Source organism: Cavia porcellus, unplaced genomic scaffold, assembly GCF_034190915.1.
Source record: "Cavia porcellus strain 051 isolate PalLab524CR breed Dunkin Hartley unplaced genomic scaffold, mCavPor4.1 scaffold_12, whole genome shotgun sequence".
NCBI lineage: Eukaryota > Metazoa > Chordata > Mammalia > Rodentia > Caviidae > Cavia > Cavia porcellus.
The window spans coordinates 2,519,632-2,528,868 of record NW_026947495.1 but is presented as its reverse complement, the minus strand read 5'-3'; the positions used below and the strand labels follow the sequence as shown (position 1 = coordinate 2,528,868).

General features: G+C 41.3%; 1 protein-coding gene across 5 annotated transcripts in view; it reads right to left on the bottom strand.

The window, feature by feature from the left end:
• The window catches only part of Slc39a11 (solute carrier family 39 member 11), a 379,584-nt gene that overhangs the window by 179,453 nt on the left and 190,894 nt on the right, over positions 1-9,237 (bottom strand). The window lies entirely within an intron of this gene.

The following is a 9,237-nucleotide window of genomic DNA, read 5'->3' as shown; positions in this document are numbered from 1 at the left end:
AGTCAAGACAGGAATGTGCACTGGGAGTCTACAAGCAGTTAGATGGTAGGAGGCTCCGCTGAGGCCAGGCCAAGCTTAGAGTCTTTCAAAGTGGTTCTCAAACTTGAACATGCAAAGAAAAAAAAAAAAAATGGGAACTGAAGCAAAGTGCAGATTCTTGGAATCCATGATAGAACTGGACAGGTGTCTAGAGGTATGACAGATATCCTAGGTACCACAATTCAAAGGACAAAGGAACACACTATGGGGACCCACTAAGAACAGAATTCCAGGCTGAGTTCCTAGGCACCCTTCTCACTGCTTACTGGAAACCTCCATCTGGGGAATTCTGCTGTCATTTTAGTCATCTTCCCCCATCATTTTTTGCCAAGAACATGTTTCTTCTCTGGTCATCTCTAGTACGATGAGACATTCCACAATCTCTTCCATTTACAGAACCAGGAACACTGACAGGAATAGCTGTCAGTACAAAAAGGTGATAGAACTCAGTCCGGGAAACCCTACTCTGTGAGGACCCAAGGGGAAATCGGCAGAGAGACTGGCACCCTGAACACCTGGTGTATGAGAGCCAAGGGAAGGTGGTGGGGAGGTGCACCTGCCCACAGGACCACCTGTAATGTCTCTATTTACAAGGTTCTACAGTCCCGTCCAAAGCACCCTACTAGGAACACAATGCCCTGCTGGGGCTGCCTGGCACAAGTTCCTGAAGTGATTACATTAAAGCTGTCTACATAAGCCACCTGATGTGACAAGCCCTTGCCTCCCTACTGGCATTTGTCCCCTACTATGCCATAGCAGCCTGAGTCTGCAGAGAAGCCAGGTCTTGACTCCCACAGCTGTGGACTCTGTAAGCTCAAGGGAGGTAGCAGGGGTGGGCTTCAGAGAGCAGTGTGTCTGTTGCCATGGCAACCTGCTATCAGCCAGGGGTAGGGAAATAGGTGCTTTGCTCAACTGAAATCGAAATAACATTTTTACACACACCACAAGAAAGTTAATGCCCAATTAGTTTGTCTTCTAACCTCTTTTCCTCCTTTCCTCTCATGTCAGTGGCTTTAAAATATCCCTTTCCCCTTTCCTTATCTCCCAAGAAACACATTCAAAGATGAGCTGCTGGATAAATCACTAAAACTATTATCTCTCTGTGGCACAAAACCATCTATGACCTCGCAGTTCTTTCTGTTAGTACTCTGTCAATGTCAAAGGCAATTCTTTGATTCAATGCTGCAGATTAAACTAAGAGTTCCCGCACACATGCCAAACACGTGCTCTACCGCAGAGCTACATACACCTCCAGCCCGCAAAGGAAGTTCTGTTGGCTAAAATTCAGCTCAACATCAGCTCACCATCTCATGTTGGCTAAAATTCAGCTGAAACATCAGCTCACCATCTCATGATGGCCATTCAGGATGGAGAGCTTTAAAATGCAGATTCTCCAGCCACATCCCAAGAGAGTCGATATCTACAAATGAGAGATGAAACACAAACATCTAACTGTTTTCAACTTCCTTTGTATGGAATGTGTACTAGCAGATTTGGGCTTTCCTAGAAATTCCTTCTAAGACAGGCTAAGCTCAGCAAAAGGTGAACACCTAATGGCCTCACCAAATAAGCCATGTATAAGAGGGTTCCCAGGAGTTCCCCAACAGATGATTCTGGACACAAATGACACACATGAAAAGTTCACCTTAGGGTCCTTTTGATGAAGACATTCCTTCCTGAGAATAATTCCTAAAAATTGCACAGGAAAGCAACTATGCTCATAGCCCAGAAATATCCACCAAAAAACTTACAACTTAAAAACTTAATCCAGACCTCCAAATTCTCTCCTTGCCTAAGAACTTAGCAGAAGGCAGAACCCACTGCTTGCATCAGTCTCGGAGACTGTGAACAGTTGTCTACATTTTTATTTCATTGTCAAACATATGGCGATATCAAGGTACAAGTTCTGAAAAAGACAACTTTGTGATGCTTTGGGAAGTGATGATGAAAACGCTTTGTTCTCTGCTGGAACTGTAGATACAGAGGACCTTGCTGACAGCTGAGGATGAGACACAAGAAAGTTGCTTTGTAAATTTAAAATTTTACTGCAGACATGTATATTTCTGGCAAGATTAAGGACACAAATAAGCCTGAATCTCCGCCCAAAAACACTTAGAAATGATGAATGAAATAAATAAACAAAAATACCCAATGCAGGTATGAGCTTAAAACAAATACAGGAAATCATTGATGATGGGGAAATTATAAACCAGAGCTCTAAACACTAACATCAGTTGAGATGCTGAGTTAGGGGACACAAGGGCTGCAGACATGGGGGCCTCACTTCTTTTGTGCACATGAGAGAAAAACAGAAGCCTTAACCTATTGCAGGCAGGAGGTAAATTCCACAAATACACGACACATGAAATCCTTTCCCTGTGAAGTTGGGTGGGACAGGAGAAAAATTCACCCAGCAGCACAATAAGACCAAGAGGATGCTCACATATTTCTGCCTAAGTCCCTAAAAAAAAAAATGAATTGCTTGGAAAATTAAAAACTGTGGTCCTGTCCCTTGCACAGTCTGGAATCTGAGCTTCCACTTTGTATGTTAAGAAAACCCTCAATGGGCACTGTTATAAAAATTGGTTATAGTCTAACATTACTCCTAAAGGGTCTTCTAGAAGCAAATGCCAAACTGTTCAAAAAAGATGCTCCCAAGACCCAGAACCTGGAGATCCTTAAGGAAAAACAGACCCAGCAGAGAAGCACCAGTGCTAAAGTTACAAAGCCTGGGGAAAAACAATACAAATGAGAGTCAGCAGATGACTGCAAACAAGAAGAAACCTGACCTTTATATGATAGACTTGCCATTTAAAACGTAATATTAAATGTGCCTAAGATCATTAAAGCTCTAAAAGAAGAAATTAAAACTATACAAACCACATACAACAGTGAAAACAGATAAGTTTTTTTAAAATGCCAAAACTAAAAGACAAAAACTATAGTCATTTTGGTTAAAAATTCAACAGACCAGTTAAATAGTAGGTTATTCATTTAATACCTAATCAGTGAACTAGAGAACACATCTGAAATACAGAAAGATCATAAAATGGAAAACATCAGCCAAGTACAAGATGCATGCCCTATGCATCTAGTAAGTATTACAGAAGAAAGTAAATGTCGATTATTGTTACTCTCTACTAGTCTGTTTTGAAACTCTGTTTTACAGTTATTTATTTTTTCCTATTTAAAACAAAATAAAATTTAGGAAAGAAAGTAAAGAATTAGATAGAGGCAAATTGGGAGAAACAGCTGCTAAAATCTTTTAATAAATAATAATTTCAAAGAGGTACTACCTTTATAGAGCACAGCAGGAGCCCAGGATATAGCTCAGTGACACAGAGCCTACCTCGCAAGCACAGGTTCAATTCCCAGCACAAAAATACAAATAAAAATAAATAAATAAAATATAAAAGATCACTCCCAAATTTTAAGTAAAACAACACATACAAACATGTACATACTCATATCTTACTGAAACCAAAAAACATCAGAGGAAAACTGAAAAAAAAAAAAAAAGTATAGTCAACCATAAAGACAAAGTCAAAATGGGGATGCTGTCTAAACACTTTTATAGTGCTCACAGTCTGCATGGGTAACACAAGTCTTTTAGAAGGGCTGAAACAGTCTAAATGGGATGAGAAGTGCCCAAAAAATGTTCTGTTAAGCTAAAAATTTAAATGCAACTCAACTTTTCTTTCAAGAGTCAAAGCAAGATAAAGATATTTTTAGATAAGACTAAGTAAAAACTCCCACAGATTGTAAGTAAAGCACCAATGTTACTCCATTTCCCTTTCCAAAGGAATGAAAATCCAAAGAAGTACTGATGAGCAAAGACATTAGCAGAAATGCTGAAAACAAAAGCAACCGCTGATTGAGAGGGATAAGAAGCAATAGTAGTGATTAAGTTGGTAGATTTAAAAAAAAGTAGAAGTATAATATGGGAAAACTAATAACACAGGAGATGACAAAGGGTAAACCCAGTTACAGCATCGAAAGGTCTTTTGACTGCTAAGGAGGACAGCAGGGATACAGATCAACATTGCACATCACTCAATCAACTCTGGATGCTAAAAAGGCAAAGGTAGATATGGAAAGAAATTAAGTTAAAAATGTTCAGACTCGTATAGTGTAAGGGGTGAAATTTTAAAAGAAGATAAAGAAAAATCAACCGATCCAACAAAATACCAAAGAAGGAAACAAAGCATGTGACAGGTAGTAAGAACAATAAGAAGATAGAAGAGCATCAGTCTTGGACAGGTCAGACCCTCACATAACACATGTGGACCCAGATGGTATTTGTGGTGTCATGGTTTGAATAAGTGTCCCCCAAATGCTTAAGTCAAAGAGTCCCCTAAAGGCTTGATTTCCAGCCTATACTGCTTCTGGGAGGACATCAGGCCACTGGGGGTGAGCTCTTGAAAGGAGTACTGGAATTCCAGTCTGTTTTTCCTTTCTAACTGTTAAGAGATAGATGGGCCTCTTTATCCATGCCCTTCTGTGATGATGTATTGTGCTGCCACAAGCCCAAGTGGGGACAACCAACCACGCATTAAACCCTTTGATACTGTGAGCCAAAGTAAACCTTTTCTCTTTTTAAATTGATGAGCTCAAGTGTTTTGTCACGGTACTGGCTAGACTGCGATGCTCCCAGAGCTTTGGGTTCCCAGGCACACCAAGGATAAAGCCCAACTTGGGGTAAACAGTAAAACAGTCCTAAGCTCATCCCATCACAGACTGCCAGCTAACTTCAACAAGGAGCTTTCCAGTTAAGCAATCAAGGCTTTTCTTTGTCCTGCTTTTGAGAAGATCTTATAAAAGTTTTCCTCTCATACTCCTTTGGTGGAGCCCAGAACTGATGCCTGATTTATAAATTGCTGAAAGCTCAAATAAATTCTCTAAAATGCTAACATAGCCTAAATTGAATTTTTCACATTGATAAAGATTAACAAATTATTAAGGAACAAATCATCTAACCCCATGCAAACTATTCCATAGATCAGATGAAAAAGAAAGACAACAGTAAGGAAAAGAAGGAAAACTCCAATTCTGGATGAGACTGGTATCATCTCAACAATCAAAAAAGAAAAATATGACATAAAAATAAAAATTTTAGACCATTGTACGTTATGAACAAAGATGCAAACTACCAGAAATAAAAGGGAAAATATATATAATACCTATAAAGCGGTATCTATCAAAACTCTTTGGTATCATATTAATGGTAAAAATACAGGAAGTGTCTCTGTAGAATTTATGGTAAGCAGAATTTTAAAGTGGTGCCCAGGGTTTTCCCCAGCATCCTCTAGTGTATGCACCTTGCTTAGCTCTATGAATTACAGAGTGAGATATAGTGGATTTCACTCTTGAGATTGGGAACAGCTGAGTTTGACATAATATCACCCATGTAGGCTTGACCTAATTATCCAAGCTCTCCAAAAGAGTGTTTTCTCAGGCTAGTCTCTGAGAAGGAAGTCAGAGATTTCCTCTGGTAGGACAAGATTCAGGAGTGTATTTAGAAAGAGCACCCCGTGTAAATGAGCCCAACCTGGCACCATCATCTCTGAGTCACAGCCAGGGAAATAACATCTAAGCACCAGAAAACATTTGGTTGATGGCAAGGCCCTGCTTTTGTCAAGATGTTCATCTGGGATGAAGAGCTGGCTTCTCAAATAGGGCGATGCATGCTAAATGCCAAATTCTGGCCTCTTTCCCTAGAGACTCTGCTGCTAGGAGCAGTGGTGGATGCATTCTTAATACACAAAGATGATTTTAAAAAAAGGAAATGGGAGCTGGGGATTTAGCTCAACGGCATAAGCGCCTGCCTTGCAAGTGTACAGTCTTGAGTTCGATCCCTGGTACCGATAAAAACAAAAAAGACGGAAAAAAAAAAAAGGAAATGATGCATAATCCCACTTCCCACAGAATTCCTGCTAATGTGAAAATGTAAAGTACACAGGTAGAAATGATAATAGAATGGAGAGCATGAAAATGAAAGCCAAGAGTCTCCTTCCCCCAAATCTTTCTTCCCACAGCCAACTACTGATTCTTATGAGTCTTTCCAGAAAAGAATATTACACTGATATCAGCACATATACTCTTTCCAGCATTTTCCTACCCAAAAGGAAATGTATTCAGTTCAGTGGCTTGTCTTTTTTATTCCTCATTAAAATCAGAGGCATTTTAAAAATCTGTACTTTACCTCATTGATTCAGATAGGCTTGTATAGGGAAGCAGTCAGGGCTTCAGGCAGTCTAACAAAAGAGGTCAGCCTGCTGCACCGAGAAACCCAGCCTGGTATATTCATGTGGGACTATCTGGTCTCCATGATGAGGCCTTGCAAACACCGCCCTCCACCTCCCCGAATGAGCAGAGCCAGAACATCTCTGACCCTCCTGCCTCTAGGTTCAATATAAGTGGATACTGTTCCTGTCCACCTGCAAGGTCTCCCAATAACTGCCAGAGGCAAGCAGCTAGAAAAGATGCCCAGATTCTCCTCTGAAAACAGTGTGCCCAAGGCATTTGCTCATCTGCAAAGCATATGGAGTAGAACCTCAATGGCTTCAGAGCCATTTGCAATTTTGGCTCAAGGCCAAAGCTAAGGAACCAGCCCAAAGGCTGCGCTCAGCAGCCCCAAATGCTCTCTAGATGCAGACAGCCCTCTCTGTTCCCTCCCCTTTGGACCACAGACTCCAGCAGATTTTTGGCTGACTGGTAAATGGCTCGAAAGATGACGGTACTACTGATTTTCCTGAAGCATCATTTTGCAGTTACACTTATCTCATAACTGGAGAAGGGTTTTCTGCTAATGAGCCTACACTATCCTTCATCTAATTATCTCCTGAAAATCGTTGGCAAAGCCTCCTCCCAGGCTGCAGGTATCATGATGCCCATCACTGGGAGATGAAGTATGATTTTGGCCTTCAGCTATATTTCCAGAATTCTAAAGCATCTATAAATGTTCTAGTTAATAAGAGAGAAAAAAGAATTTGATTTTGTTTTGTGGGTACTGAAGAATGGACTTCTGGTTTCTGTGCTGCGCCACATTCCCAGTACTCTTTATTTTGAGATAAGGTCTTGCTAAGTTGCCCAAGCTGAGCTCAAACTTCTGATTCTCCTGCCTTTGCATTCCCAGAGTGCTAGGACTATAGGTATGGGCCAACACATTGGCTATCAAGGAGACTTTTTAAATCTGTGACAAAAGAAAGCCCTCTAAAAAGAAAGCCCTTATGGATGAGAGGGTCGCACTTATTGCCAGAGGAGCCCATGATGTGAGAAGAGGGTTACAGCCCCAGACACTGGCCTGACCTGCAGGATGGAAGGGTGGGGAACAGGTTGAGTTGGTTCTGGTGTGACCTTCAGGAAAGAGGAGGGGTTGCAGATTAGGTTGTTTCCAAGTGGAACCATGCTTATCTAACAAAACATGCTTAAATAACAAAGCTAGCATAAAAATCCAGGAGGGCAGTGTTTGGAGAGCTTACTGGTTGCTGGACATGAAACTGCTGGGAAGATGGACATGTTGTTTTCCCACACACAGTCCTATGCATATCTTGCATGCCACTGTTCCTGAGCAGATAGAGGCAGTCAGACAGGGCCAGGTCCTCCAAGGAGTCAGAGCAAAAGCTCAGATACCTTGCAACTGTGGGGGAAACAGACACCTCCTGCTGTGGGCCAGATCTCAAGACAAAAGATCAAGCAAATGCATCCACATCCTGAGGATTGATATTCTAAATAGGTCCCTATCACCCTGAGGAAGCCAGGAATTACCATCCCAACTCCTTATAAGAAGAGTCACTGTGTTTCAGGCATGCCTGTTTGCTACATGACTGGCTTCCTCATTTGTCCCTGATTTAATCAATTTTGCTGAGCAATTAATCTTATTGGTTAACCATAGTTCTGTCCCACTTTATGCCCACCCTGTGAGTTCCCATGTTTTCCCCATCTTGGACCCCTAACCTCATGATTTTACACTATAATAGTCCCTAAAAAGTCTTTGACAACCCATGTGAGACTCCTGTCTCTCAGACAGAAGCTTCTCTCTCTCTCTCTCTCTCTCTCTCTCTCTTTCTCAAAAAGTATATTTTGTTCTTAACCTCCATTGTTCATTCTTTGATTTTAGAGAACATGAACTCATACTGGACATACAGGAGGTTGGGAGTTTCGTTCCCCTATATCACTTTCATAATAAATGAGTATTCTGGTAAGTAGATTTTTTTTCTGAGTCCTATGAGCCACCTCAGTAAACGATCAAACTGACGGAGGGGTCATGGAAATTTCTGCTTTACCCACTGGTCAGAAGCCCAGGTGACAACCTAGACTTACAATTGTTATCCAAAAGTGGAGACCACTTTGTGGGATTGAGTTTTTCACCTCTAGAATCTGATGCCATGTTCCAGGAAAAGTGTCAAAACTGAATTGAACTGTAAAATACCTATTAACTTTTTGTCACTGTGATAAAATAGCTGAACATAAGGGAAGAAAGATATCATACTGACTCACAATTTCACAGGTTTCAGTCTATGGTCACTTGGCCCTGTCAGTTTGAGTCCATGGCAAGAGTGAAGACCATGGTGGGGAGATCAGAGTGGCACAAAACTACTGACATCATGGCAGCCAGAAAGCAAAGAGAGAGAGCAAGGGAGAAAAAGTTTGGGATAAAATACACCCTTCAAAGATGCACCCACATTGGCCTACTTTTTCCAACAAGGATTCATGTCCTCAAGTTCCCTGCTCCACCCAATAGCCCATTAAGCTAGGAATTCACTAGTGGATTAAACCATTAGTAAGAAGTCAGAACCCTCATGATCCAGTCATCTCCTAAAGCCCCACCTTTGAACACTGCAGCATCAGGGACCAAACCTTCAAAATATGAGTGTCTGGGAGACATTTCCAATCAAGACCATAATAAACACTTATCTGGTATCCACAGAGAATTGCTTCCTATGGGAGAAACTACATATCTGGTTACAGAAGTATTCTCTGTTGACAGAGAGTATCAAGACAAAGACCTGGTTTTCCTACACAAGAAGGAAGAAATAAGTCCATGATGGTTTCGGGCTCCTCCCCTGTATATAGGGAAGGCAGATGAGCCCCACCCAGCAGACAGAGAACTGGGGAGTGAAGGAAGTTAGAACCTGAGACCCCTACATCTTTGGATTTATACTTCATTTGCATTCCCCCCACTTGCCACCTGCATCC